This window comes from Pongo abelii, chromosome Y (assembly GCF_028885655.2).
Source record: "Pongo abelii isolate AG06213 chromosome Y, NHGRI_mPonAbe1-v2.0_pri, whole genome shotgun sequence".
Taxonomy (NCBI): Eukaryota; Metazoa; Chordata; class Mammalia; order Primates; family Hominidae; genus Pongo; species Pongo abelii.
The window spans coordinates 66,752,501-66,774,459 of record NC_072009.2 but is presented as its reverse complement, the minus strand read 5'-3'; the positions used below and the strand labels follow the sequence as shown (position 1 = coordinate 66,774,459).

Here is a 21,959-nt window from a genome sequence, read left to right as displayed (position 1 = left end):
ACTGGTCATCTGGGAAATTATCTGGATGACTGTGGAACTGTCCAGGCTGAGCCAGGTGGCTGTTACAACAAACAGCAGGGAAGCCCCTCCCCGAATGCCCCCTGAGCCAGCTGTCACTAAATGGCAGGAAACCTCCAAACCGAAGGGCCCCAGGAAACAATGACAGTCCCCACTCACATGCAACTTGCACTGTGCTCAGTGCCCTCCACATTGAGCCTGACCTAGTTTTATCAGAGGTCTGTGAGGTGGGACAATCAGTATCCCTTATTTTATAAGGCTCAGTGAAGCTTCGGGCTTAATGTGAGTGAAGAGATCTTGAAAGCTGACTCTGGGATCCTAGCTCCACCACTGGCCAGTCCTGCAAGTGGCGAGAATTGCCTCACCTCCCCTCGATTGGATTTTGTCCTCTGTGAAGTGGGGCGGTGCTGATGACTCACATATCAGGGATACATGGGAACTGTCAATAAACGGAGTGCTCAGCACAGTGCCTGGAGCCCAGAGTGCAGATGAGGGAGGAGGGTGAGCCATAATTCTGAGGGAAGCCCCAAAATAATTTAGCCCTTCCATCTAGTAGCCAGGTCCCAGTACAGAGTCCTACGTCAGTGACAAGGCAAACTGAGACCAGCTTAAGCACAGCCTCTTCCTCAGCAGCAGGGCTGAACTAAGGCACTTGGGGTTTTGGTTCATTTCCTGCAGCTTCAATGTAAAGAATATTGTGAGACATTTACTGGGACCACTGAAAATCAGAAGAAGAAGAGACAGCTCTTCTCCATCTCCCTGAGAGCTCTTCCCCAGAACCCGTTTATCCAGAGAGGAGGGGAAATATTTATTTTTTGTAAATAGTGAATGCTAGAGTTGAATTTTATATTAAAATCTCATTCTACTACAAAGTAGGATTTGTGGTTGTGGTTCTTTTTATTTCACTTGTGTAAGCTTAAATGAGATATGGACTCTAACATTTCTCCTTGAATTATGAAATCCTAAAGAGTCGGCAGCATAATGTATGAGGAAGAAGAGAAAAGCAGCCATACTTTCTGGCTGCTGGATAAGACACCCAAGTCCATCTTTCTCAGAGGGTATGTTCATTTTAGTATTAATCCAAAGAAAGAGTGAAGATAGACCATTCGAACTTCCAGAATTAATAATTTGAAGGTATTTTCACGAAGCATAGCAACAGCCTTGGAAATAGAGATTTCTTTAAAAGGCAGTTGCAGAGATCAGGAGGATGGATACCTTTCTAAGATTTTACCAAAAAAAAAAAAATCAACTTCTGCTACACTTGCTGAGGTCTCCTTTAAGCAACTATTAGGACATTGTCATTTTTTTCTTCCAACTCTGGAGTTGCATCAGGTCTATGTGGAAAAAAAATTATAAAATAATCAAAATGACCAACGTGAAAAGGAGAAGGCCAGGGAAAGTCTATTGACAATGGATGCAGGGCAGAAAGAAAGCTGCATTCTCAATCTTCTTCTGGTGTCCTGTGATTGAGCCTTTACCTTAGATGTAAATCCTCCCAGAGTTTTGTCTCTTACCTTAGAATTTCTATTCTTTTTTTAAGTTAGTTTCTTATCTAGAATGAAAGAATTGTAATGCCACTTTATGACTACACCTGGGCCTTATTCTGTAAATATTTTTACTAGCTATGAGGTAAAATTCCCAGCATTAGAGCAATTCTTTAACCAATTCTTTTTTTTTTTTTTTTTTTTTTGAGACAGAGTCTTGCTGTGTCACCCAGGCTGGAGTGCATTGGTACAATCTTGGCTCACTGTGATATCCACCTGCTGGGTTCAAGAGATTCTTCTGCCTCAGCTTTCTGAGTAGCTGAGATCACAGGCACCCACCTTCATGCCCAGCTAATGTTTGTACTTTTAGTATGTTTGGTAAATTTTGTATTTTTAGTTTCACTGTGTTGGTCAGGCTGGTCTTCAACCCCTGACCTCCAATAATCTGCCCGCCTTGACCTTCCAAAGTGCTGGGATTACAGGTGTGAACCAATTCTTTTTGAGGAATACATTACCTGAAAGTCCTCAAGCCTTTTTGTCAGGCATATCTTGGCCTTTTCTCTCTGGCTGGGGTCCGATGAATCACAGGTGCGCGCTATTTTTCTATATTCCTCACCAGTGATAATCCTTGTACTCTTTATTTCTGATAAAAAGAAATCCAAAATGGAGATAGTTATTTGAGAGATCTCTAAAGACAAACTAGGAGGACATGAGGAGTTGAATTAATACTCATACACACCCAGGTGGAATTTTACTGTTCGAACTGGGAAAATTACAGATGTCCTAAAAGGGCAACGGCATTTGACTTAAATTGTTTATACTGAGCCTGATCACAAACCTCCTGAAGAGACAGCTGTGCTGAATTAAGCCGATGATTGCCTGGATACAGTCTAAGCTGGCAACCAACCATTGCCCATCATAGACTGTGCTAAAATCTTTCACTTGTGTAAACTTGCAGTAAATCTTTATAAGCCCCTCCCTAACCTCATCTGAATGGAACATGATATAGCTTCTTGCTAAATTTCTGTCTCCCAAATAGCAATTTATAAAAAATCATGATTAAAATGTCTTTTCTTTTGTTTGTTTTCCACAGGGTTTATTTTAGTCACACGTTATAAAAATGCTTTTCTCAAGAAAGCATAGAGCCCATTCTCTTCTCTGGAGAGAACTGCAGCCTTGCAAAAGAGCCAACTAAAAATACATACATACATATAAGTAGAAATAATTTAAAACTCAAAATATTAAATATGTTACAAAAGTATATAGGCTATAGAATAAATAGGATGACTAGCAAAGTGGATAAAATCAACTCTGAGTTGAAAGACTGAAAGTTCAGGTGAATGTGTTGAAAATGCTTCAGAAAAAACTGAAGAGATAAATATTTATAAAAATAAAGAGCTGGGCTCCGTGGCTCACACTTGACATTTCAGCTACCCGGGAGGCTGAGGCCACAGGATCAATTAAGACCAGAATTTTGAGAGAAGCCTAAGCAAGGCCCCGTCACTAAAAATGTTTTAAAAATTATTTTGACCTTATGGCATGTACCTGTGGTCTCAACTACTTTGAAGGCTGAGGCAGGAGAATCACTTGAGCTGAGGAACTTGAAGTTACAGTGAGCTATAATCATGCCACCGTACTCCAGCCTGGAGTGAGGCAAAATCTACTCACAGTAAAATAAAATGAAATAAAATAAATAAAATCTAGTCACATTAAAATGAAGTACAATTATCAAGGACAAAAAAATTGTAAAACTTGGCAATAGAAAAAAATAGAGCAATTGGGGGAAAGGAGGTTGAAAGTATAATTTCCTTTTTATTTTCTTAATTGGTCATTATTTAGGCTTTTTCACTTAACTAAAATTTTCTTATACTTTGGTGCTGTTAACCCCAGGGCATTTTTAATTAATTGGTTTAGAGGTAGATACTCATATAAGCTTTCGACTGCAAATTACAAGAGCCAAATTTTAAATAAATGTTGGACCTCTAAATTTTTTAAATTGCAATATTTAAGGAAATAAAAATTATAAAAACACTTTGTAAAACATTTAGTATGTAACTGCTGTTTCTAAAATATGAAAAATCCAATTATGGCAGAGACTGACTCTGTTGTTGAGAATCTCTCCATTATATGACTGCTGCTTGTGGTGCTTAAACCTCAGCAAGAAAGAATATATAAATGTCTGAACATTGCTTTAAACAGACAATGCACATTAAATGTAGAGATATGTGACCAGCTTAGAAAACTGCACTTTTTTGGATACCACAGGGTCACAGCTCATGAGAACATAGGTCTGGACTGTGAGAAAACAAGCAGTAATTAGTGTAGAGGAGTTGACAAGCCACCAACTGGGCTGAGAAAAAAGAGCTGGTAGATTAATCTCCAAAATATACCACAAAACGTACAATAAACAGATCCCATGGCTTTATACATTAAAAACAAACGATGACAAACAGTGAGGATTGCATTGAATTAAATTAGGAGCAGGTAAAGACTGGTTTATGGTCTTGAAACTGTAGTCCCTCTCCACAGTTCGATCCCATGACCCGGTAATTATTTCTTCCCTTCTGCAGGCCTTGGGCACTGGTCATTTTCTGGCCCCAAAGAGTTCCTTTTTCTAATAAGAGTACTTACTTCATCTCTTCATACACCTCCTTTCCTTGCAAACTGTGCCCCAAAGAAGAAATAGGAAAAACTTTCCTAATGTTTTTCTGCTGCAGGGTTAATGGGCTCAGAGTGATGATAAGAATAGCCAATGAATGTGTGGAGCCAGATAGTGCTTAAACTGTGGACTTTTGTCCAGTAAGTCTAACACAATTGGCACCTGAGCACTCTTCTCTGAGATCTGAGGATGGACTCACTCAAGCTGGAGCTACTACCATGGCTGGTACTCGCACATATGCACCACCTGTGTTCCTAGAAATTGGCCATCCCAGCCCATCACAGCCAACACCAACACCAGCATGGAATGCTTGGGAATTAAAGGTTTTTCTTGTCATTGCTACTGCCATCATCCATTGCTCACTGCTGGCACCTGAGCAAGTCACATGAAGGCCAAATAATTAGTCTTCCTGGACCTGCTAACACTGCTGCCAGCATAACTGCCTTGAGGCCCAAAAACAGGCAAGCTAAGCTCACCACCACCACCACTAGGATACAATGGCTAAACCTCTGGTGCCCCTATCCCCAGCAAAACTTTACCACAGCCTCTGTTAAAAACGATACCCTAAGCCACTGAGGATGTTACAGACACCACTGATACTCTTTACAGCCAAAGAAATCATATAAAGACAGGCCGGGTATGGTGGCTCCTGCCTGTAATCCCAGCACTTTGGGAGGCCAAGGCCAGTGGCTCGCTTGAGCCCAGGAGTTCGAGACCAGCATGGGGAACATGGCAAAACCCTGACTCTACTAAAAATGCACAAATTTGCTGGGCATAGTGGTAGGCACCTGTAATCCCAGCTGCCTGGGAGGCTGAGGCACAAGAATCACTTGAACTCAGAGGTGGAGGTTACAGTGAGCAGAGATATTGCCACTCCACTCCATCCTGGGCAACAGAGAAAGATTCTATCTTAAAATATATACATATATAGTTTAAATCCTGTGCTCTCCTCTCCTCAGTTGCCTTGTCACTGTGTAAGCGTATGTTTGAGAATGGAGGGATAGGAGGAGGATAGGCCATTAGAGAGTCACGAGAACCGGCTAAAGATCTCAGACCATATTTTATACTCTTGACATGGAGAGAATACTCTGTTATTCTCATCACACTAAACTCAAGCATTTTCTTTCTTTCTTTTTTTTTTTTGAGAAATCACATTGAACTTCCAAAATTATAAAGTTGAAAAGATTTAATAATTGACCATTGGAAACATGAAAGAGGATTAGCTATAAAAATAACTCAGGACAATGTATTTATCATAAACAGATGGTCATGGTGAAAGAAAAGTTCATGCCCAGCTAGCCCATTCTTCAATATCTGCTAAAAAAGAGAAAAGGAAACTTAAAGACATCATAGACTTAGGAATTTCATCTCACAGTGCATTAAATTCCCAAATCACATGGGGAAGAGAAGAACCGGTTGCATATTAGACTAAGTAGTTTTACTGAAAGTTGTCTGTTGATTTAAAAATTACACTCTTACCAAGGGCAAATTTAAATACTGAAAGTTATTTACTAAACATCAAAGAATATTTTCAGTATATAAAAAGATTTAAAAAACATTGACACCTTAACTAAATCTAACACAAATTTAAAAGAAAAAGTAACTAGAAAATGAAAGAAGCATCTGACAAGCATGCAATGCACCCTCTGTTGTGCCAACAGCTCCTGTCTGTCGAGTCCTCTCCTCTATTCTGCCTCCTCCATCTCCTTGCAGATTCCCCTTTTTGCTATTTTATCTCTCTACTCCTTTCTCAGGTCACCATCTCACATTCTTTTTTTGTCTTTTGATGTCCAATCTCACCCACACCACCTTCATTCTCTGTTTTATCTTTACAAATGGTTAATTGGAATAAAGAGGGAAAACACTGCTAGGAAGTTACTTGAATCCTGGTACACACTATCATTATCACCGTTTTCCATGTTGATGCTCATGTGTCTCTGCTTTCTCGACAGACTATTTAATCAGCAGACAGATCAGCAGGCCAAAATTTCCACCATAGTTGCACACTTGAATGCGGATGAATGGATTACAACACGTTCAAGTCTTGCAATGAGAGGCATAATGTGTGGTGGTATAATTGAGAGTGGTTACCGGGAAGAGTTAAAGGTCATTTATACAATATCACTCCAGATTCTTGTGCTATAAAACCGCAGATGTGGGTTGCTCAATTTTTAGTGGTACCTTGTCTACAATTAAGCTCTGAGGAAGTCTCTGCCCCAATAGAGGCTACATACAGAACTGGGGGATTCAGACCCTCTGGTACAGGTAGCTTAAATCCTGGAGCCAAAATATGGGTACAGCGTCCATCACAGCCTACCCCTATGGCTGGTGAACTTGTAGCTATGATAGCAGAAACTGAAGGCATAGTACAATTTCCTCAAGATAAAAAACAAAATTATGTTCCCCTCTGTTTTTGTTATTACAGAGAATAACCTGTTTAGTAATGGTCAGCACCTTTGTCTTTGTGTCTGAGGCCAAGAATAAATTCATCATCTGCGTAGCCACCACTGCAAAAGAAGCCAACTGTAGTCAATGTTGGCTATGCGTGGAGTTGCTGGAGGCCACCGAAGATGGGCTACCTTGGAGAATCGTCCCTGCACCTTACTGCATACTGAATGTTGTGTGTACATCCCTGACAATTCTCACGCTATGACTGTCCTTGCACAGTCATGGTGGGTGTGGTTGTTATTAACTGTGCTTTTAATTCTCCTGTGCTCACCCTGAATCTGTAATCTGTATCAACTATGCCTTCCCCAAGTATCTGTAAGGGTACTTTCCTACCATTGTGTATTAAATTGAGGCCAAATTTGGAAGAAAAGTTAAATATTAAATTTTAACTCAATCGAACATGGACAAAAACAATGGTCACCAAGTCCCAGAACACGTTCTGTGAGCTTCATCAGGCGTTCATCCAGCAGTGTTTCAGAGAAATCTCTATTTTAATCTGTTTCTGTATCTTAGTTGTTGAAAAACAACACACAATCGCCAAAACAAGTTGACATTTTTATGTTTCTTGAGCCCAGTAGTGAAGAGTCCTCGTTACTCGGCCTTATGCCAAACCACTCATTACAAAAAGAAATAGGGTCCCAGATGGCACTAGAGCTTTCTGAGACCTCTCTTCATCTGTGAACGGATGAGTGGCCAACTCTGGAGCCCAGGCTATTGCTTCCTGGTCTGGTGATGAATCCTCCATAGTCTGGTGAGGGTAGCATCTGACTCTGGAGCCCAGGCTGTTGCTTCTCTGTCTGATGATGCTTCCTCCATACTTTGTAGTCTGCTATGAGTAAAAAATATATATGTATATATAAAATTATATATAAAATAATTATATAATTACATATAAATACATTTATATAAATAAATAGAAATAAAATGTATATATAATTTCATATATACAACATATACATATCTTTTCCCTTCTCCCCTTCTCATATCATTTTGCTTATCATATCTGTATTGCCATACAATTGGGAAAAAGGCTATTTACCTTTAAAAGTATTGTGTGTGCCTTTTCTTCTTCCTCATGCATCTCCCATGCAGAACACATGCCTGACTAATTTTTGTATTTTTAGTAGAGATAGGGTTTAGCCATGTTGGCCAGGCTGGTCTCAAACTCCTGACCTCAGGTGATCCTTCCATCTTGGCATCCCAGAGTGCTGGGATTACAGGCGTGAAACACCGCACCCAGACAGGCAGAGACATTTCTATAAAGAAAACATACAAATGGCAAACAGGCATATAAAAGTTGCTAAACATCATTAAACCTCAGAGAAATGCAAATAGGAACAACAATAAGATATTATCTCACTCCAGTTAAAATGTCTTATATCCAAAAGACAGACAATAACAAGTGCTGATGAGGATGTGGAGAAAACTGTAGTGCACTCTTGGTGGGAATGTAAATTAGTATAACAGCTATAAAAATGTTTGGATGATCCTCAAAAAACTAAAAATTGAGCCACCACTGCTACAATGTAACACAACAGTCCCAGTGCTGGGCATTGACCCAAAAGAAAGAAAATCAGCTTGTTGCTGCACTGTTTACAATAGCTAAGATTTGAAAGCAAACTGTCTACAAATGAATGAATGTATAAAAAAATTACTACATATATACAATGGAGTAGTATTCAGCCATAAAAATGAGATTCTGTCTTTTACAACAACACGGTTAAAAGTGAGTATGTTAAGTGAAATAAAACAGGCGCAGAAAGATAAACGCTGCTTGTTCTCACTTATTCGTGGGATGTAAGAATTAAAACAACTGAATTCACGGACGTAGAGAGCAGAAAGATAGTTTTCAGGGGCTAAGAAAGACAGTGAAGGCTGGGGGAAATGTGGGGACTGTTAATGGGTACAAAAAATAGAATAAATATGACCTACGATTTGATAGCACAACAAGATGACTCTGGTCAACAATAATGTAATTGTACATTTTAAACTAGTTAAGAAAGAATAATCAGATTTTAACCCAAAGAATAAATGCTGGAGTGCGTGGGTATCACATTCTCTATGATGTGATTACATGGCATTGCGAGACCATCAAAACATATCATGAACCCCATAAGTATATACACCTACTATGTACCCACAAAAATCACAAATTAAATAAAGTAAATAAAACTATTTAAAAATAAAATATCATAACATTAACTAGGCCCAGAATTACAAGATTTTAATGAAATAAAAATGGCTATGTAATAATCAATCAAAAAGTGAGAAGAAAGTCACAATTTACTCCCATTTTTGTTTATAATTTATCTGTTTTCTAATTTCAAGTTGTAGAATTTTCTTTTTTTCATTTCTAACTAAATTTTAATGTGACCAGTCTGAAATTATTTTTCTATATTTTTAAGTTTTTTCATAATTTTTCTCTAACTTTTAGGTTCTATGTTTATGCCCCTTCTATTTTTGAGAAATGTCTCTTCAGATTTTTGCCCATTTTAAAGTTAAATTATGTAATTATTTGTTATTGAGTTTTTTGTTTCTTCTGTATTCTGCTTATCAATCCCTTGTCAGCTGTGTAGTTTGCACGTATTTCCTCTTTTTTTTTTTTTTTTTTTTGACAGTCTTGCTCTGTCACCCAGGCTGGAGTGCAATGGCGTGATCTCAGCTCACTGCAACATCTGCCTCCTGGGTTCAAGCGAATCTATGGCCTCAGCCTCCCGAGTAGATGGGATTTCAGGAACCACTCCTGGCTAATTTTTGTATTTTTAGTAGAGACGGTGTTTCACCATGTTGGCCAGGCTGGTCTAGAAGTTCTGACCTCAGGTGATCCAGCAGCCTCAGCCTCCCAAAACACTGAGATTACAGGTGTGAGCCATCATGCCCGGTCAATATGATATTATTTACACAATGGAATATTAGTCAGCCATAAAAATGTATACAGAACTGGTATGTGCTACAACATGGATAAATAATGAAAACATGCTCAATGAGAAAAGCCAAAGAAAAAAGGTCACATATTATATTATTATATTTCTATAAAATGACTAGAATAGAAAACTAGAAATAGAAGCCGGGTGCGGTGGCTCACGCCGGTAATCCCAGCACTTTGGGAGGCTGAAGCGGGCAGATCACGACGTCAGGAGATAGAGACCATCCTGGCTAACATGGTGAAACCCCGTCTCTACTAAAAATACAAAAAAATTAGCCCGGCTAATTTTTTGTTTTTGTTGTGTCTCTGCCGGGTTTTGGTATCAAGATCATGCTGTTCTCATAGAATGAGTTGGGGAGGAGACCCTCCTCCTCAATATTTGGGGATAGTTTCTGTAGGAATTGTACAAGCTCTTCTTTGTACATTTGGTAGAATTTGGTTGTAAATCCATAAAGTCCAGGGCTTTTAATTTTTTGATTGGCAAGCTACTTATTACCTATTTAATATCAGAGCTTTTCATTGGTGCGTTCAGGGAATCTTTGTCTTCCTGGCTTAATCGTGGGAGAGTGTGCATATCTAGGAATGCATCTATTCCTTGAAAGTTTTGTAGTTTGTGTGTATAAAGGTGTTCATGTTCGTACTGACCCCACATCAATAAAAACAACCATTAGAAACCATAAAGTTTAACACTTATTTTTATGTCTTTATTCTATTTTTACTTAATTTTTGTACTTGGAATGTGATAAAGATTCAACTTTACTGGTTTAAATGTGGACTTGTTTTCCCAGCATTTCTTGTGGAACAAACTGTCCTTTTCTTTACATAATGGTTAAGGCATCCTTGTCAAAAGAAAATCAATAATTTACGCAAGGATTTTTTGGATTATCTATTTTATTTATTTGATCTCTACAATTGTTCTTATGCCACTATCAAACTGTTATAATTATCGTAGCTTTGTACGTTTTCAAATTTAAACTTGTGAGCCATCTAATTTTGTTCTTCTTTTCAAGATTATTCTGTACATTCAGAGGATTTTCAAATTCATATGAAGTTTTAAATGAGTTATTTTGCTTTTGTAGAATAAATAAAATTATTCGGCTTTTGCAGAAAAATTACAAATTGGGATAACAGTACATCTGTACACTACTTTGGGTAGTAGTATTGTCATCTCAACTTCGTTAATTCTTCCGGTTCATGAACGTGGAATTTGTTGCCAGTTATTTAAGTCCTTTTTAGTTTTTTTCATAAACATTCTGATCCTCTATTTTTTATTGTACAAGATATGTACCTCCTTATTAAATTTATTACTAAGAATTATATTATTTTAATGTTGTTGCAACAATTGTTTTCTTAATTTACTGTCAAATTGTTCATTGTTGGTATATGGAAATGCACTTCATGTTTCTGTGTTGTAAAAATAATTATTTCATCTCTCAAATCTAGATTAGCAATTCATTCAGAATAAGTATACTGTATATACTGGTAGTCATTTAACCTTTTCTAATAAGCTAACCAATTTCAATGTGTCTAAATATGTAAAAATGTTGAATTGTGTTAGATTTTCACTTACTCTCACCTGTCATTTATCAGTCAGAATTACATTACTGCACACGTAGAACTTTCATTTCTGGGGCCGGGCACAGTGGCTCTTGCCTATATTCCTAACACTTTGTGAGGCCAAGGCAGGCGGACCACCTGAGATCAGGAGTTCGAGACCATCATGGCCAACATGGTAAAACCCCGCCTCTACCAAAAATACAAAAATAAGCTGAGCGTGGTAGTGGAAGCCTGTATTCCCAGCTACGTTGGAGGCTGACACAGGAGAATCACTTGAACAAACCCACAACACAAAACAACCAAAGTTAGTCTTCATGTCCAAAGTCTTCAATGGATTTTTTTCATACAGGATTGCTTAGTGCAACATTTAATGGAAAAGATGCATGCTACTGAGATGTAGTTCTCCAAAAGTCTCTTGAGTTTGTTTTTGTTGTGTCTTACATCACATACCTGTCCTGTTCCAGGCTATTTTTCAAAGATTTTTTACACAAATAACCTGGAAAAAGGGTAGTAGTTTTTCTCTTCAGGTGATGGCAGATAAATTACTCAATCAATAATGAAGACAATTTTTCTCTGTGAGACAAAGGTTGGACAGGTTTGCATGTAACGTACCTTAAAAAGATTGAGGTTTCTTAGTCTTGAGTCTGCTCAGCTGTGACATTAATCTTCCCCATGTGCAATGTCTATCTGAGCCTTTTGAAATCCCTCTAAAAAATGTAGTATGGACAAGGAGAACTAATACAAATATGAGGCTTTTGCCTCCAGGTAGGCAGTAAATAGTAGGTATTTTTTTCATACTTCTGTGTCTCCTGCCTTCTACCAGCATCCATGAAAATGAAAGGTTAATAGGTTGGTTTACAAATAGGATAAAATATTAGATCCTTCACAATAATTTAATTTTGGAGATGAGAATGGGATGCCGAGATAAACACAACTTTCTGAAATGGGAAAAGACACAAATACTTGAAGAGCTTGCAAGGGATATGAGAAGTTCCATAGGACCAACAACAAATTCTCTTAGCCAACTGGTTAGTTTGGTGAAACAAGGGATCAAGACTCTGCTGTCTGCTAATGAGGCTGATCTTTGAGAGGATTATAACAATGAGCCTGAGAGCTTTGCTTGTTCATTTTTCTCTTGCTGGAAAGATCAAGGAGCTCTTAAAGCTAATGCTGAGGCTTGGATGAGTCCAAAACACTAGAAGTTCATGTGGTTCAGCTGTGAGCAGCCAAAAGGCTGCTAAAAGCTACATTAAACAGGTCTTGTAAGTCTCTCCTTTACCCACATGAAGGAGCCCACCCTCTGCACTTCTAACTTTTTCCCTTTGTCTATAGCTAACTTCAGCAACTTTAAATATTAAAGTACATAAGATTGGAGATTTGGATGGGGGAACACAAATGTATATAGTTCCGTTGGATATAGGTATCTAATTGACCATTCTGTGTAGTCCCCTAGGGTGCACAGGGAGACATAGGTTTTAAGGTGGCTGGAAGTGCTGACAAACCTATCGTTCTATTAAGCCAGTTGCTTCCGGATAATGGAAAGCATGATAAGTCCACTGAGTTCTGTGAAGATGAGCGCACTGCTACACTTTGGCTGTGAAGTGAGTTTCTGGGTCTGAGCAATGCTAAATGGAATATCATGGGGATGGATGAGGGATTCTGTGAGTCCATGGATGGTAGTTTTGGCAGAATTCCAGGCAGGGAAAGCAAATTTATATGTATAGTAAGAGCCTACTCCAGTGAGTACAAATTGTTGCCCCCTATATTATAAAAGTTATTCAATGTAATAAATTTACTACCAGGTGCCTGGTGAATCACCCTGGAAATGATGCCATATCAAAGACTCAGTGTAGGTCTGTGCTGCTGTCAAATTAAATATTCAGAATTGACTGTAGTCAGACTGGCCTTTGGGATTCAAAGTTCATGTTGCTTAGCCCGTGCATTGCTTCTATTCTGCTATGTTCACCTTGTTTATAAACCCACTGGGTGATGATGGGGGTTACAGGGAAGTAAGAATGACCCATACTCACAGAACAAGACATTTTGTCCACATCATTATCAAAATCCTCCTCTGATGCAGGTACCCCTTGGTAGGCATTCATATAGAACAGACACATCTTTATGAAATTTACCCAATGAGAGAGGTTTATCCACAAAATTTTTTCTATTTTTTTTTGTTTTTGCCATGAATTATGTAATCACGTTCCTTGCATGTCATTGACCATGTAGCCAATTCATGGGCCACAGCAGTGCTGCGGGAGTGGGTATCACAGGATCTCAAACTGGTCTTAAGCAATCCTTGCCTCAACCTCTTAAGTAGCTGAGACTATAGGTGCACCCCACAACGCCTAGCTAATTTTGTTTTATTTTTAGTAGAGATTAGATTTTGCTGTGTTTTCCAGGCTGGTCTCACACTCCCCACGTCAAGCAATTCTCCCAGCTTTGCCTGCAAACTGTTTTGACTAGAGGCATAAACTACCACACTCACCACCTATAATTCGATATTTTAAACAATACTATGTAGTGAAAACTATTACGAAGTTATCTAGGGAAAGAAAGCTCACTATCACACTGTAAAATTGTATAGATATGATGCGTGCATGTGTGTGTATACATGCTTGCTTGTGTGCGTAGGTGCGTGTTTTCTGAGAAATGGTAAGTTATTGCTACCAGGCTAGGATAGCATTCACGTTCTTCTGATGATATCAAATATTGAAACTCCAGGATTCATAGAACAAGATTCCTAACTGGTTCACGAGAGGGTGAACGATTGAATAATGGGTATTTTGGAAGAAACAACTGGCCTAGGGACAAGAATAAGTGTGCAAATCATCTCTATGAAACGCTTTCTTCGGAGCACGCATTTCATGCACTTCACTCTACAGTGACAGATACTGTTACTCTGAGTTTGTGAGAGATTGAACCTAGGGTCTACTGTGAAACTCTGTAGACTGGACTTCTGTCTGAGGCAGCCCCTGCCTCTACCCGCAACCTGCGCCACACTCCAATGGAGCATTCTTCTCAATGGATAAAGGGAAATTCTGGATGATCCGATGGGCAGAGAGTGCGACTGTTTTTCTCAGGAGCTCTGGCTGAATAGTTTTGGGGACTTTCTGGGAGAATGCTCTGCACCCAGAAACGTTGTCCAAGGGGAATCATGAGAAAATGGGCGACCCCGTGTGCCTCCGTCCCCTCCCACTTCCTCGCCAACCCCTCCATCAGGGATCCCACGTAGTCCAGGATAACAAGTGTTTTGGTTGTCTTTGGGCCACACCTAGCGGCGACCATTATTGAAAATGTAAGCTGTACAGAACAGAAAAAGCTCTCGTCGCCTGCGCACGGCTCACTCACTGCAACGTTGAATTCTGGGCTTAAGCAATCCTCCTGCCTCAGCTTCCTGAGTAGCTGAGAATATAGGCATGTGCCACAATGCTGGGCAATATTTTTAAGTAGTGGTAATCTGTCTCGATATGTTGTCCAGGTTAGTCTCAAACTCCTGGTCTCTATCCGTCCTCCACCCTTTGGTCTCCAAAAGTCCTGGGATTACAGGCATGAGCCACTGTTCTCACTCCTATAATTTGATGTTTTAAACAATACCATGTAATGAAATGCATCACGAAGACATTTTGCAAAATAAAGCTCACTATCACGATGTAAATTTGCATACTTTTCATGTGTTTTCTGAGAACTGATAATCTTTTCCCCAGGGACACTGGTTGAAGAGCTGTGGGGACTGTCTGGGAGGGTGACCCGTGCCCGGAAACGTAATCCAAGAGAGATAAGAACACAGGCGATCCCATGTGCCTCCATCTCCTTCTCCTTCCTCGACAACCCCTCAACCAGGGACCCCACTCATTCCAGGCTGGCATGTCGTTCGGTTGTCATTTGGCGTCACCTAGCGGTCACTGTTATTGAAAATGGAAGCATCACACCAAAACTGGTCGCCTGTGCACAGCCAGAGAAAACTGGTTTCCCTTGGGCCCCACCCTGACCTCTGAGGCACTCCTTCCCTCCCTCCCCCAATGCCTTTTTACATAGGAAACCTCCAACCTGGCTGGGCCTGATTGTTTATTTATTTATTTATTCATTTATTTATTTAGAGAGAGAGACAGTTTCGCTCTAGTAGCCCAGGTTGAAGTGCCATGGCGCCATGTCGGCTCACTGCAACCTCTCCCTCCCAGGTTCAAGTGATTCTTCTACCTCAGCCTCCCCAGTAGCTGGTATTACAGGCGCCCACCACTACGCTCAGCTAATTTTTGTATCTTTAGTAAGGACGTCGTTTCTCCATGTTGGCCAGTCTGCTCTCGAAGTCCTGACCTCAGGTGATCCACGCATCTCAGCCTCCTAAAGTGCTGGGATTACAGGCGTGAGCCAGGGCGCCTGGCCTATCATTTGCTTTACCTTCTTCCTTTTTTTTTTTTTTTTTAAATCAGCATGAAGACTTCTACCTGGGTTTTAAAAATTGTGTGAAAGAAAAATAAATCTTGGGGCTTCCACGTCATTAAAGTAAAGGGAAAAGTCAAGCTGGCAACTGTTTAGGGCCACCCTGCCATTCTATTCAAAGTCACTCCTCTGCTCTTTTCTTTTTTTTTTTTTTTTTCTGTTTTGAGATGGAGTCTCGCTCAGACGTTCAGGCTGGAGCCCAATGGAGCGATCTCGGCTCACTACAACATCCGCCTCCTGGTCTCAAGCGATAAATGCATATTTGGTTGCCTCCTTTGGAGAGGTTAATTAGAAAATCCAAAGAATGTAACCATTTGTCTCTTAACTACCTGTGACCAGGAAGTCCCCTCCTCGCTTTGAGTTCTCCCACCTTTGCTAAGTTGTCCCGCCTTTGCAGACCGAACCAATGTTCATCTTGCATACGTTGATTGATGTCTCATGTCTTCCTAGAATGTATAAAACGATAATGTTCTCTGATTACCTTAGGCACATGTCCTCAGAACCTCCTGAGGCTGTGTCACGGGTGTGCGTCCTGAACCTTGGTTAAACAAACTTTCTAAATTAACTGAGACCTGTCTGAAGTTTTCAGGGTTCAGAACGGAAAGTGCATTGTAGCTCCACCCTAGGTCTCATTATTAACAAAAACTATCCTAAATCTCTGCAGATACAGTGAAAGCAGTGGTATGTAAACTGTATGAAACTAAATGGCACTTACTACAAGTAAAGGAATAAATGCTGAGAAAAAAGTCATGAACCGCTCACTTTTCAAAGAAGCAATAATACTATGAATTCTGTGTAATTTCCAGAGTCAGCTTGTTTCATAAGCTGTCCCCACCAAACTTGGAAACATTCCAGAGTGAGCTATTGTGCCTCCAGCCTTTGCCCCTCCTCCTTTTTTCCCCTGAACCCTCCCCTCAACCCTTGCCTGCAATCACATTCTCTGATTCTGCAAAAGCAAATGGGAGCCCTAGAGAGAGTTATCTTTTCTTTTTTATTTTTTTCCTCTCTTTTTTGAGATGGAGTCTCGCTTAGATAGCCCAATGGAGCGATCTCGGCTCACTGCAATATCCGCCTCCTGGTTTCAAGCGATTAACCTGCCTCAGCCTACCGAGTAGCTGGGATTACAGGCACCCACTATTATGCCCAGCTAATTTTTGTATTTTCATAGAGACAGGGTTTAACCATGTTGGCCACGCTGGAGTCGAACTCCTGACATCAGGTGATCCGTCGGCCTCAGCCTCTCAATGTGCCAGGATTACAGGCGTGAGCCTCTGCGGCCAGCGAGTTCTCTTTTCTTTCTGAAGGGCAAGGCAAAGTGGAATGGATTCACCTAAAAGCGGACTGCATGCCCGGGAAAGCATCATGGTTAGACCCATGTGAGACAGGTTAGTTTTACTGCGTGTGTTCCACATGTGTTGTTGTCCATGTGCTGCTACCATAGTAATCCTGCTCAGCATGAGAGGAACCAAAGTTTCAGACATTTGGTGTATGTGCTTGGCTGGGGAGCCAAAGGTGAGCAGCCACCATCTGTGGGATTATGACTGAATGCCTCTAAGTCAGAATCCCGCCCAGAAGAGAGGATGCAGCAGCGCCGGCAAGCCTCGGTTGGCCTCAGATAGCTCTTCCCCCGCCTTTCCCACCGGCCGGACGCTCCGCCCCGCTGCGCGCGGAGACCTGGCTCCGGTGCAGGGAGCCCCTCGTCCTAAAAAACGGGGTGCAGCTAGAAAGGCCTTTGCTCCCTGGCCCATCACATAACACGTTTATGGGGAATCTGATACTAAACTATTCGTAAACGCCCTGCTTCCGGGTCAGGGTTTCCTATGGAACATGGCAGCTCCCTCACTGCAACCTATTGAAAGTCAGCCCACCACACAAGTGTCTCTAAACCAGTGTGCGGGAAACCCGGCTTTGTGGCGTGTCCTGTGTAATTCAGCCCTGGCCGTCTACCTTCCTTCTTCCCTCCTTTTGCCCGCGGGGACTAAGGTCCCGGGCCTGCTCATGCCCACCAGCCCCCGAGCCCCGGGACAGGCAGTGGCTGTCTCTCGCGAGAGTTCATTGGAGCGCACCGTGCATTTGGGAGGCGCCGGCCCCACCAGCGGGGTTCCCAAGATACAGCGCCGGGAGTTGCCGAGGTAGGGTTGGCGCCCCTGCTCGATGTTCCACCTCTCTGATTGAGCTTCTTTCCCCCACCCGGCTGGGAATTCCTCCACGGGTTGGGAACGGATTCTTCGAGCTTCGTGCGAATGGCTGAGGCGCGGATGTCAGAGGTTGTGCCCCTGCAGTCCCTGTCCGAGTAGTGTTCGCGCGTGCCCGTGGGCGGCCGTTGGGGTCACAGTCCCTCTCCCCGCCCCAGGTGCGCTGGGATGAGAGTAGCCAGTCACCACCCTTGTGTCTTCACTGGTCTCCGCTGCCCGGGTCAGCCAGCGGACTGCGCGAGAATGGCTGGCAGGTCTGCCGAGTTAGATGGCCTCAAAGCTGGGCCAGTTCTGTGTGATAAGGTTCCAACTGGTTCTGACCGCTTCCGTCCGCGAGCACCTCATTTGGCCTTTAGGGTGGACCCGATCGATTAGATGCTGGCATTTGGCTTCTCGATCAGCCCGCAAGTCGACCGCCTGTGGGAAGCAAGCAACATCCAGTTGACACGGCCGTCAGCTTCTCTGCCTGGAAGACCAGGGACCAGGGCCTAAGGCCCCAATCCTCAGGTCTCGGGTTGCCGTGTCCACCTGATGTCGGCGGCAAGCGTTGGACTTGACCGTCAACTTGGGATTTCTAAAGTAGACCATATAACTTTGGTCAGCAGCAGTACCGCCCGCATTCACTAGGTGTCGCTTATTCCTTGCGTTGTTTCTTCCTCTCCAATTGTTTCCACAGTACTTTCAGTTGCTCTTCGTTTTGTTTTTCTTTTACTTTTCTTGCTCCTCTTTCTACACACTGAAGTTGCTGTGGTTTTATATTTACCTTTTATTTATTTATATTTTTGAGGCAGGTTAGAGTGTAAGAATGCAATCTCGGCTCACTGCCGCCTAGACTTTCCAGGGCTCCCTCAGGTGATCTTCCTATCTCAGCCTTCCAAGTGGCAGAGACTACAGGATCACTTAATTCTGTGATGTTGAAGCTGAAGTGAGCCGTGTTCATGCCATTGCCCTCCAGTGTAAGTGTTTCATAAACTAACAGAAACAGGTTAAAGAAAAAAATTTATTTGAAATTAACTACAATTAATTGTGATGTATATGACCTTTTATATTTTTTCACTCCCACGAGTTTATTATTATTGTTGTTTGTTATTATTTCTTTGTATTATTGTCATTATTGTTATTGTTTTCATTATTTATCTAGTCATTTAGAGATGGAGCCTTGCTCTATCACCCATACTGCAGTGCAGTGGCGCGACTTTGGGTCACTGTAGCTTCAAATTCCTGGGTTCAAGTTCGTAATATAGCGAAACACCCTGTATACTAAAATCTGTCAGTGACACCTTCAGGACCGTTGGTTGTGGCGGCTGCAATTTCGGAGGCTGAGGCGGGCAGTTCGCTAGAGCTCGGGAGTTCAGGACAGCCTGGGCAACAGACTGCAGAGCATTTGCTTGACCAAGGCCCACTGCAGCCTCCACCTCCCGAGCCCAAGCGATGCTCTCACCTCAGGCTCCAAAGGATCTGGGGATACAGGTGCCTGCCATCACGATGCCCGGATTTTTTTCTTGTCTTTTCTTTTTCAGTAGAGACGGGGTCTCACTGTGTTGCCAGGGCTGGTCTCAAACTCCTGGGCTCCAGCAATTCTTCCACGTCCGCCTCCCAAAATGCTGGGATTATAGGTGTGAACCACGATGCCCTGCCTTCTTTTTATTTCCTTCATTTTTTCTCTTTTTTTCTTTCTCTTTCTGTCTTTTATTTGTGTTCTCTCTCTTTTTCTTCCCCCCTTTTTTCTCTCATTTCTCATTCTTTTTTTTTTCTGTTTCTATGTTTTTCGGTTTTCTTTTTCATCTCTCTTCCCTTTACATCTCTGTCTGTCTATATTTTTTTCTTGGTCTTCCTTATTCTCTCTCTCTTCTTCATTTCTTTCCATCCTACTGTCTGTCTGTCTTTGTGTGGATACTGGAACAGTCTCCTTATTCTGTATCTCCCTGTGTATCCTAAGCCTCTGTGACTTTCACTTTGGTGTTTTTCCTATTTGTCGCATAAAATGCACTCACTGTTCTTGTATTTCGGTGCTCTGTGAACGCTCGAAGGGTGGGGAAAAAGTGGACCACGAATTTGATTGGTTTCATGACAGACATGGGAGACAAAAGAACATACGATGATTACTTTGCTAAGTGCCCTGTTTATTCTTCCAACTGGACTCATAAAAGTACGGACGCAGTTGGTGGGTTGAGAGAGCTCTGTGTAGTCATGACTCTGCAATTATACCTGACAAGAGCGGTGATGATGAACGGGCGGTATGGAAACCTGCCCTTCTTTGGTATTAGTTGAGCACAGTGAGAAGAGATTCAGAATGGCCTGTATCTCAACCTGATGGTACTGTTTTTCGGCTCTGACCTTTAGGAACGCGTGAAGCCTTCCGGTGCATTCCCGCCACTTCCTTGCAGTTTTCTTTTGATACTTTTCGATTAACTAACGTATTTATTAATTTATTTGAGATGGAGTCTTGTTCTGTTCGTCAGGCCATGGCGCGGTATCGGGTCACTGCAACCTCCGCCTCCCAGGTTCCAGCGATTCTCTTGTCTTAGCCTATCGAGTAGCTGGGATAACAGGTGCGTGCCACCATAACTAGCTAACTTTTGCCTTTTTAGTAAAGACAGGGTTTCACCACGTTGCCCAGGCCGCTCTTGAACTGCAATTTCCAGGAATCCTGTGGCCACGGCCTCCCAAAGTGCTGGGAGGCCCCAGGTCACCAGACTCGAGAAAGAATGTTGGTTGATATAGAAAGGCGTGACACACTGCGCCCTACCCAAATTGCTATTTTTAAAAATAAACCAGTAGGCTGGGTGCAGTGCGTCATTCCTGTCATCACAGCAGTTTTCTAGGTGGAGGTGGGAGGATTACGAGGTCAGGAGTTAAAGACCAGCCTGGCCAACATAGTCAAACCCTGTCTCTACGAAGAATACAAAAATTAGCCAGGTGTGGTGGCACGCACGTCAAGTCCCAGCTACTCGATATGCTGAGGAAGGAGAATCTGTTGAACCTCCCGGGAGGTGGAGGTTGCAGTCAGCCCAGATCATGCCATTGGACTCCAGCTTGGGTGACAGAGTCAGACTCCATCTAAAAAAAAAGTAATTAAAAATAAATGAGTTTCCAAGAAAAAAATAGAGACCCACAGTGACACAAACATACACCTCTCACCTTTTGAGTCAGCAATGACACTGCGAATTTGTAAACTCAGTTCATTTCTTGACTGGGGACCGTGGATATTTGGGATGCTTCCTCTTGGAACATAATTCTGTCTGACACCATACTCAGCTAACATTTGCCTTTTTAGTAGAGTCAAAATTTTATTTTGTTACCCAGACTGCTCTTGAACTCATGACCTCCAGGTATCTGCCCGTCCAAACTTCCCAAAGTGCTGTGATGAAAGGAGTGAGCCACACGGATTTCAGCCCTCACAATGGTGCACGCTGCCACTTTTCAAAGCTCTACCCTGGGCATTATTGGTATTTGCCCAAGATAGAAACTCTTTCTAAAAAGTAACAATTTGCTCACATAATATTTCCACAAACAATGCCTTGGCCCATGTTTGTTTTAGTGTTTTGTTTTGTTTGTATTGTTTACTTTACTTATCTTTATTCAGGTGAAGTAGATTTTACCAATTTTAGGAAAACGTGTATTTTCCCCAAAACATGTTAGCTGGTGTTTTCTTCTGTCATTAAGTAGCGATTTTCTGAATCTCTCAAGGTACAATGAGAGCCGATTGATATAAACTATACTTCTTAACATCTTCTTTTTTTTTTCTTTCAGGTGGAGTTTCGCTCTTATTGCCCAGGCTGGATTGCAGTGGCACGACGTCAGCTCATCGCAACATCCGTCGCCTGGGTTCAAGGGATTTTCAATTCTTCAGCCTTTCGAGTAGCTGAAACCACAGGCACACACCGCACACCTGGCTTTTTTTTTTTAATAGACACTGGGTATCTCCATATTCGTCAGGCTAGTCTAGAACTCCAAACCTGAGGCGAACCACCGACCTCGACCACGCAAAGTGCTGAGATTAAAGGCGTGAGCCCCGCGTCCGGCCGTAACATCTTATCCTCTAGAAATCCAGAGAGGGTAGGTCTGGAGTCCTTGAGACCAGCCTTCCTTGGATGAAGTCCAAAGCGATAGCTGAGGATTAGGGGGTGCGGTCGGGCTTGAAAGTCGATCCTTTATTTTTGCTACCTAGGCCACGATAACCCTCGACCCCCGTAGCTTGCACACCCTTTGAGATCCCCCTTCTTGAC

The 21,959-nt window shown here is 41.9% G+C and overlaps 1 long non-coding RNA gene and 1 pseudogene across 2 annotated transcripts in view; one reads left to right on the top strand and one right to left on the bottom strand.

The window, feature by feature from the left end:
• On the bottom strand, positions 3,712 to 3,867 carry PONPYGV1R-PS1820 (vomeronasal 1 receptor ponPygV1R-ps1820 pseudogene; annotated as a pseudogene).
• LOC129055552 (uncharacterized) overlaps positions 16,412 to 21,959 on the top strand; it is a 6,480-nt gene continuing 932 nt past the window's right edge. Inside the window, exons 1-3 of one of the 2 annotated variants that reach the window (XR_010139069.1) lie at positions 16,412 to 16,754; positions 16,840 to 16,920; positions 21,484 to 21,789. This is a non-coding gene — a long non-coding RNA (uncharacterized LOC129055552). Of the gene's footprint in view, positions 16,921 to 21,483; positions 21,790 to 21,959 lie in introns of both variants that reach the window. The other variant, XR_010139068.1, reaches the window with a different exon arrangement.